Source organism: Pipistrellus kuhlii, unplaced genomic scaffold, assembly GCF_014108245.1.
Source record: "Pipistrellus kuhlii isolate mPipKuh1 unplaced genomic scaffold, mPipKuh1.p scaffold_m20_p_22, whole genome shotgun sequence".
NCBI lineage: Eukaryota > Metazoa > Chordata > Mammalia > Chiroptera > Vespertilionidae > Pipistrellus > Pipistrellus kuhlii.
The window spans coordinates 12,004,604-12,014,255 of NW_023425521.1; positions in this window are offsets into that span (position 1 = coordinate 12,004,604).

Below are 9,652 nucleotides of genomic sequence, written 5' to 3' on the forward strand. Positions count from 1 at the left end.
AGGGTCTAGGAGCGTATAGGGGGTCTCGGGGTGCATAGGGGGCCTCGGGGTGCATAGGGGGCCTCGGGGTGCCTGGAGGATCTCGGGGTGCATAGGGGGCCTCCGGGTGCATAGGAGGCCTCGGGGTGCATAGGGGGCCTCGGGGGGCCCAGGGTTGGGGCGGGCGGTGGAGGTTGCTGGGCGGGAAGACGGAGTTGAGGGATGCGCGTCTCTCCCCGGCAGCGGCCACTGACTCTCGGTCCCTTTTCGTTTTCTCTCTCCTCCCAGGCTGCTCCCTGAGAACTTCACTTCCAAGCACACCAAAGACCCCTCTTTCAACACAGAGTGAAGACGCCCCTGCATCTCCGTGAGTGTCCGTGCCACGCTCAGAGCGGGAGGGTGGGGGGCGCAGAATGGCCAAGGGGCCCCGTGAGCGCGACCCCTGCGGGGTTCGGGGGAGGCCCGGTCCCGGGCGGCCAGCCTCCACCCTGAGACGGTGCGATGGAGAGAAAAGAGAGGGTGTCGAGGGAAGGGGCCCCTCGTTCTCGCATGTGCTAGCATCTTCCGACGAGTCTGGGGAAAGAAGGGTTCCGTTAAGGCGGCCCAGCATTGGGGGTGACAGGCCGGGGTGGGGGCCTGGAGGGGCAGCTGCCTCTGGTCGGGGGCGGGTGCTGAGCTGTGTGTCCCTCTGGGCGGTGCTCTCCTCTCCCTTTCTCTGCGCCTGGGTGCGGGCTTCCGTGGCGGTTTGGGGATCTCAGACTCAGATGAGGAAGAGGGATGGGGAGCCAGGCAGTGGAGGGGGGGGGAGCATCCATCAACAGGAAGCCCCCGTTTTCTGATCTAAGCCCTTCCCCTCCTGTTGCCAACTACTCAGCCCCCACCAGCCTTTGAACTTAGGCTGGGGACCTCTGAGAAGGGATTCCCCCCGCTCCTCCAAGAATTACCTGGGTAAAAGGCTTCCTCCTTGGATAGAGCTCCCCAACCCCCTACCCCCTCCTGGCCCAGGATCACTCAGCCCCAGGAGCAGCTTTGATCTCACAGAGGCCGCCATGGGGCTCAGGGCCTATTGTCCTCACAGCTTCAGACTTGAGTCACCAGCCTGGGCCGGTGACCATGGGGAGGGGTTCTCCAGGGCCTTCTCTGGGGAAGTGGATTTCTGTTCTCGGGACTATAAATCTCTCAGGACTGGGGCCGGGCAAGAGGTGGGGCCGGAGAAGCCTGTTCCTGGGAATGAGGTCTACCTCCCCGTGACCCCAGGCCGGCCCCACCTGGCAGGACGAAGACTTGGAAACATTTGTGGGGTTGAGGGGCTATTGATCAGCGACTCTTGGATTCACTTCCCAAAATCCATTGCGTTGGGGGCCCCCAGGGGAGAGGAGGGTGGGAGGGGGAGCTGCTCCCTAGGTAATTATGCTCTTCTCAGGTCAGTGCTCCCCCTGTTGTTGTGTTTTGGGGCCAGCAAGATGGGTAAGGAGAGCCCGGCTGGTGTGGCTCCGTTGGTTTGAGTGTCATCCGGTGCACCAGAAGGTTGCAGGTTTGATCCCTGGTTGGGGAATGTACTGAAGGCAGCTGATCGATGTTTATCTCACTTTCTCCCTCTCCTTCTCCTTTTCCCTCTTCCTCTCCCTCTCCCTCTCCGTCTCTCTCTCTCTCCATCTCTTCTTCCCTTCCTCCTTTTCTCCTTCCTCCCTCCTCTCCCCTTTCTCTAAGCATAAATAAAATGCTTGGGCTGGGGAGGAGGTAACGGATGGGCATCACTACCCGGACTGGGCAGAGCATCGTCCAGTGACCCCAGGGTTGGCTGACGCCAACTCTTCCTCTGACTCAGGGGTCACCTTGGACAACTTCCCTACTCCTCTCTTTTTGTAACTTCCTCATCTCTAAGGTGGGGATGGTAATCTCTGCCCTTCTGACCCCCACCAATAAACAGTTATTGGGCTTGCTGTGAGCCTGCCCCTGCCCATCCCAGACTTTCACAACCCGCCTGGGTGTCACACTGGCCTGACCCCACCATGGACGGACGCGGCGTTGAATCATAGTTCCCACCCTCTGGGGATGTGCACATACACGGCCCTTCCAGGAACAGAAGGGAGGCACCGGGGAGGCCAAAGGGCTTGGCGTCAGCCAACCCTGGGGTCACGTCTGGTCCCCTCCACTTGCTCTGTGATGTCAGCAGGGCCTCCGTGCCCATCATCTGTAAAATGAAAACCATACCTCTCACATGTGAGCTGAAGCCAGGTGGGACACATTAGTACACGTGACCATGACCTCTAAGGGGAGGTCCCTCTACCTGACCCCAGGCAGGTGTGGATGTAGCATCAGGTGGCCAGGGACAGGAGGCCGAGCCCAGGAGAGGGGCCGTGGCATCAGGGTTCTTCCTAGATTCCAAGACTTAGGGTGGGGTGAGCAAGGCTGAAGGGCAAGAGGGAAGCCCCAGCCACTACTGCCTGGGCCCTGAAAATGCCAGATTCGGATTCAGCCCCTCCTGGGACTCCGATGGCAGAGTGGGACCGAGGCACCTCTCTCAACACTGCACGCGTGGTGTCCACGGGTCAGAGGCCTGTGTGCGAGGGGCGACGTGGGCAGACAGAGCTTCTCATGGGCTTTGGCATGACAGCGCCCTGGTTCACATCCCAACCTGGGCACTTACCCTTCACCTCTCTCAGGTCAGCGTCCTGATCAGCCAAGGGAGAACCCAGAGGACACCTCCCTCTTGTGTGGGTGTGGTTAGGGTTTAACTGGGTGATGCTGGGTAAAGGGTCTGGTAGAGGGCCGGGCACCTAGAAAGTGCTCAGTACACCTCAGCTGTCATCACTAGCTGTTGAGGGCCACAGTGATATTACAGGAGCCCCGGGCAGTGGCACCTCACTCAGCCAGGAGGTGGGGGATCGAAGAAAGCTTCCTGGAGGAGGCGAGCTGAGTGTTAGAAAACTAGTAGTTCTTAATCCCCACAGGGAAGGGAGATCCAGGCAGAGGAAACAGTGAGAAAGGGCTCGGAGGTGGGCTGGATGGGTAGGAGCATCAAGTGAGGGGAGAGTGCGGAGAGGAAACTGGGGGGGTGTTTGGCACCAGACGGATAGGATTTGTTCGTTGGGATTAGAAGGTTGGGCCGATCTTGAGGGGGTAGATAACAAGATCCTGATTTTCTAGGCCAGGAAACAGCCTCAGCCACTCGGCCCTAGGAAGGGACAGGGGTCCTTGAGTTACAGAGAGGAAGCTGAGGCTCAGAGAGGGCAGTGACAGTGCCCAGGTTGCCCAGTGAGGAGAGAGCAGAGCTGGGATTTGAACCCTGGTCTCCCTCACCCTGATGTTCTTTCCATGCCATCTCACTCCCCACAGCACACACACCTGCCTCCCAGGGGGACCCTTGTTGGGAGATAAGTAGGTTTGCAGAGACGGCAGTTTTTGCATCCCTGGATCTTGAGATTAAACCCACATGTAGTACAAGGTTTAACCAAGGGCCGCAGCTCCGCCACTCCCCGGCCTGGCTCTCTGCCAGGTCCTCGCAGAGACAACAAAGCTGCTTTCCTGAGGGCTGCAGCCCTCTGCCCCGGTTGTGGTGTAACCCCCATCTCACAAAGGACGCCTCAAACAGCCGAATCATTTACTAAAGGCCTGCGGCACACGAGGGAGCAAAAGCGCTCCAGACCTCGCGGCCCCGCACAGCTTGCCACATCTGGCTTCCATTGGCAGAATATCACAAAGGTATCGATTACATCTTTGGGTCTGGAATGAGGAACCTGTTTCGTGAGCAAGTTAGTTATCTACGAATCACGGAACCCACAGAAACACATTATCTGGGACCATCTGGGCAATTTAGCATTGTACTGTCCAGATTTTGGGACCACTGAGTCAACAGGAATGCACTATTTGTAGCTACTGATGCAATTTAGGATAATTTTGTGCTCTTCTGATTCCGGGACCCCTGAGTCAACCGAAACTCAGTTATCCGTAGCTGCTGAGATATTTGGATAATTGAGCTGATCTGATTCTCAGAAGAATGTGCTTCGCTGGCCAGTGAGAGCACAATCAATGGGACATTCAGACCATCCTCCATGGAGTATTGGGAGAGCATGCATAAGTTCAGAAAATCAAAATAACTTCCTACTGTTTTAGCAAACACATAAGTACAGAACCCAAACAGCAGCTTCTACCACCATCCTTCACCACCACCTTCAACTCTACCTTCTTTCTCCGCTCGGTGGAGAGAATCCTGCGGGAGGAAAAGAGGGACAGACAGAGTGCTGGGGGTCGTCCTGGGGAAAGACAAGGGCTTCCTTAGTAGAGGGCTTGGCAGGCAGGCACTTCTGCCCCTGAACATTTTGAAATAATAACAGCAGGAACAAGCACGGGGTAATCCGGCTCGGGGCGAGGACATATGTTCCGTTCGGGCCCGGCAGAGTTCAGGAAAGCTCCCGCTGCTCTCCCCGCCCCTCTCCGCATCTCCGCCGCCGGCCCAGGCTGACCGAGGCAGGAGGCTGAGGTCTGACAGCGCTTCCTTGTATTTTCCAAGTGGATTCATTTACATTCTGGCTTTGTAGTGGAAGGACCTGTAAGGAGCATGATGGGGAGAAAAAGGAAAGAGCTACACCGGCAGCCTTGGGGACGGGGATGGGGGGGTGGTGGTGGTGGTGGTGGTGGACGGGACAGTCCCTACTCCGGGAATGCTGTGGCAACAACTTCTCTGTGGGTGTGCCTGCGCGCGTGGGGGTGGGGGTGCGGGGAGATGTAGTTTCCTTTCCTCTGGCTATCCAGATAACATCTTCTCAATGTAGAATATTTGGGAAGAAGCAAGGGGGAAGAGTCACTAATAAGCTTGCCTTCTAAAGACAACCGTTTTATAATTTGACATAGTTTTTTAAGGGGGAAGAAAAGTCTTAAGGAAATATTAGTTCAGCTGTTTGATTTTCCCGTCTTCCCTGTTATCAATATGCAAAGCACTATTGACATAGTGAACAGCTCAGCGCTCTGCTTTTTAACCTTCACGTTTTACTGTAAACACGAGTCCGTGTTACCTCCCAGCCTCCGTCAATGTCACCTTGCAGCTTCACAATGCACCCAGTGTTAAAGAAACAGAAATAAAAAATAAAAAAAACCCCACAAATTCAACTGAGTGAATTCGAAGCTCTAATGGGCTTTAATAAGCAATGCATGAATTGGGGTCTTAGAAAAAAGTTCCCTTCCCCCAACCCCGCCCCTTCGGCAACCATGAGCTTGTTCTCTATGTCTATAGATCTGCTTCTGTTGTGGTTTTTTAATTTATTGTTTTCCATTTTTTTATATTCCGCATATAAGTGAGATTGAATAGTATTTGTCTTTCTCTGTCGGACTTATTTCACTTAGCCTAATACCCATGTAATCACAAATGGCAAGCTTTCATTCTTTTTCATTGCTGAGTACTATTCCATCATGTATACCCATGGCCTCTTCTTTATCCTTCCATCTATTGATGGACAGCTAGGTTGCTTCCATATCTTGGATATTATTGGTAATACTGCAGTAAACATTGTGGTACTGAAGTATGGTAGCAACCATACTTGAGTAAAAATTGCTGTTTAATATTTTAACCTTACTGTTTTGGGTTCTGTACTCATTTAAAGGTTATTTTGATTTTCTGAACTTAATGCTATAATAGTATGCTATTCCAATACTCCATTGATGACGGTTTGAATATCCCATTGATTGTGATCTCACTGGTCATCGAAGCACATTCTTCTGGGACCCAGGACAGATAACTAAATTTCAGCTGACTCGGTGGTCCAGAATCAGAAGAGCACAAATTATCCTAAATTACCTCAGTAGCTACAGATAGTGCTTTCCTGTTGACTCAGTGATCTCAGAATCTGGACAGCACAATTATTCTGAACTAGAGGTCCAGTGCATGAAAATTCATGCACTCGGAGGGGGGTCCCCTCAGCCCTGCCTACTCCCTCTCATTGTCCAGGACCCCTTGCTCCTTGCTGCCCGCCTGCTTGCTGCTCCTTAGCACTGCCTCAGAGGCAGGAGAGGTTCCTGCCATCGCTGCTGGACTTTCCTGGCTTCTGGCTGAGCAGCACTCCCCCATGGGAGCGCACTGACCACCAGGGGGCAGCTCCTGCGTTGAGCGTCTACCCCGTGGTGGTCAGTGCACATCATAGCAACTGGTCGTTTTGCTGTCCGGTTGATTTGCATATTACTCTTTTATTATATAGGATTGCCCAAGTGGTACCAGATAATGTGTTTCTGTGGATTCAGTGATTCGTAGATACTTTAAATAACTAACTTGCTCAATTTCGATTCTGTAAAAATGCTTTTTGAGAAACAGGTTCCTCATTTCAGACCCAAAGATGTAATCGATACCTTTGTTATATTCTGCCAATGTAAGCCAGATGTGGCAAGCTGTTCGGGGCTGCGAGGTCTGGAGCACTTTAGCCCCTCGTATGCCACCGGCCTTTAATAAATGACTCCATAATTGGACTTTTTTGAGGCGTCCTTTGTAAGATGGAGGTTACACTACAACAGTACATATATCTTTCCAAATTAATGTATTTGTTTTCTTTGGATAAATACCCAGAAGAATAATTTCTGGGTTATATGGAAGTTCTGTTTGTAAATTTTTGAGGAATCTCCATATTGTTTTTCATAGTGGCTGGACTAATTTACAATCCCATCAAAGAGTGGAGGCGGGTTCCCTTTTCTCCACATCCTTGTGAGCACTTCCTACTTGTTGATTTATTGATGATAGCCAATGAGGTGATATCTCATGGTGATTTTAAGATTCGTTTTCCCGATGATTAGTGATGTTGAGCATCTTTTCATTTGTCTGTTGGCCATCTGTATGTCCTCTTGGGAGAAATGCTTATTCAGATCCTCTGTCCATTTTTTAAAAATATATATATTTTATTGATTGTTTACAGAGAGGAAGAAAGAGGGATAGAAAACTAGAAGCAGCAATGAGAGAGAAACATTGACTAGCCGCCTCCTGCACACCCCCCACTGGGGATGTGCCTGCAACCAATGTACATGCCCTTGACCGGAATCAAACCTGTGACCCCTCAGTCCACAGGCCATCGCTCTATCCACTGAGCCAAGCTGGTTTTGGCCTCTGTCCATTTTTTAATTGCATTGTTGTGGGGGAGCGGTGTTTGATGTTAAAATTGTATTTTGAGTTATTTTTAGATTATATTAACCTCTTAATAGATGTATAGTTTAAAAATATCTTCTCCCCCTTCAGAAGGCTCTCTTTTCATGTTGTTAATGGTTTTCTTTGCTGTGAAAAAACTTTTTAAATTAGTGTAGTCCTATTTGTTTATTTTTTCTTTCGTTTCCCTTGTTCAAAGAGACATATCCAAAAAGATAGTAATAAGAGCACCATCAGAGAGTTTCCTGCCTTTGTTTTTTTCTATGAATTCTATAGTTTCAAATCTAACATTTATGTCTTTCATCCATTTGAGTTTATTTTGTATATTTCATTTTTTGGATGTTTTGCCAACACCACTTATTAAAAAGACTGTCTTTACCCCACTGTATTTATTTGTCTCCTTTGTCATGGATTAATTGACCATATAAACAAGGATTTATTTCTGGGCTCTCTATTCTATTCCATTGATCTATGCATCTGTTTTTATGCTAGTATCATACTGTCTTGATTATTGTAGCTTTGTAGTATAGTTTGAAGTCAGGGAGCATGATACCTCTCACTTTATTCTTCCTCAAGATTTCATTGGCTGTCCATGTTTTTTGTGGTTTTGTACAAATTGCAGGACTAGTTCTAAGTCTGAGAAGAAATGCCATTGCTATTTTAATAGGGATTTCTTTGAATCTGTATATTTACTGTAGGTGGTAAGGACTCTTCTTATCCATGAGCAAGGCGTATTCTTCCATTTGTTTATATCTTCTTACATTTCTTTCTTCAATGTCTTACAGTTGTCAGAGTGCAGTTTACACCTTTTTGGCTAAATTTATCCATAGGTATTTTATACTTTTTGGGATTGTTTTCTTAATTTCTTCTTCTAATAGTTATTGGTGAATAGAAATGCAATAGATTTCTGTGGATTGATTCTGTATCATCCTTCAACTTTACTGAAGTTGTTTATTAGTTCTAATGGTTGAGAGTTTTTAATCATAAAAGGATGTTGAATTTTTTATATGCTTTTTTTTCTGCATCTGTTGAAAATATCATATGATTTTTGTCCTTTATTTTGTTAATGTAATATATCACATTGGTTGATATATGGATGTTCAACCATCCTTGCATGCCTGGGATGAATCCCACATGGTGTATAATCCCTTTAATTAATTATTTTTTTATTTTTTTATTTTTAAATATTTTATTGATTTTTTACAGAGAGGAAGGGAGATGGATAGACTGTTAGAAACATCGATGAGAGAAACATTGATCAGCTGCCTCCTGCACACTCCCTACTGGGTATGTGCCCGCAACCAAGGTACATACTCTTGAATGGAATTGAACCTGGGACCCTTGAGTCTGAAGGCCAATGGTCTATCCATTGAACCAAACAAGCTAGGGCACCTTTAATTAATTCTTGAATCTGTTTTGCTAACATTTGGTTAATAATTTTTGCATTTATGTTCATCAAGGATATTAGCCTGAATTTTCTTTTTTGTAATGTCTTATCCGGTTTTGGTATCAGGGTAATGCTGGCATCATAAGATAAATTTGGAAGTATCCCTTCCTCTTCAATATTTGAAATATTTTAAGAAATATAGGTATTGCCTGGCCAGCATGGCTTAGTGGTTGAGCGTTGACCTATGAACCAGGAGGTCAGGTTCTATTCCTGCTCAAGATACATGCCCAGATTTTGGGGTTCATCCCCAGTGTGGGATATGCAGCCAATCAATGATTCTCATCATTGATGTTTCTCTCTCTCTCTCTCTCTTCCTCCCTCCCTCCCTCCCTCCCTCTCTCCTTTTCACCCTCCCTTCCTCTTCCTTTTTCTCTGAAATCAATCAATAAAAAATATATTTAAAAAATAAATATAGGTATTAATTCTTTAATTGTTTGGTAGAATTTATCAACTTTTATTTATTGGAAGTTTTTTTTTTGTTGTTTTTTTTAAAATACTGCTTCAATTTCACTGCTAATAATTAGTCTTTTTAGATTTTTTATTTCTTTCTGGTTCAGTCTTTGAAGGTTATATACTTCTAAAAAATCTATCCATTTATTTAGATTATCATAGTATTATTTATTTTTTTTTTTTATTTTATTGATTTTTTTACAGAGAGGAAGGGAGAGAGAGAGAGAGCTAGAAACGCCGATGAGAGAGAAACATCGACCAGCTGCCTCCTGTATACCCCCTACTGGATGTGCCCGCAACCAATGTACATGCCCTTGACCGGTATCGAACTTGGGACCTTTCAGTCTGCAGACTGACGCTCTACCACTGAGCCAAACTGGTTTCGGCAAGATTATCATAGTATTTTTTAATGATTTTGTTTTTTTTCTGTGGTGTCAGTTGTAACGTCTCTTTTTTTCATTTATGATTTTATTTATTTGGGCTTTCACTTTCTTTCCTTGATAAGTTTGTCTATTTTATTTATCTTTTCAAAGAACCAGCTTTTAGTTGTACTGATATTTTCTTTTTTTTTTTTTATTAAAATATATTTTATTGATTTTTCACAGAGAGGAAGAGAGAGGGATAGAGAGTTAGAAACATCGATGAGAGAGAATCAT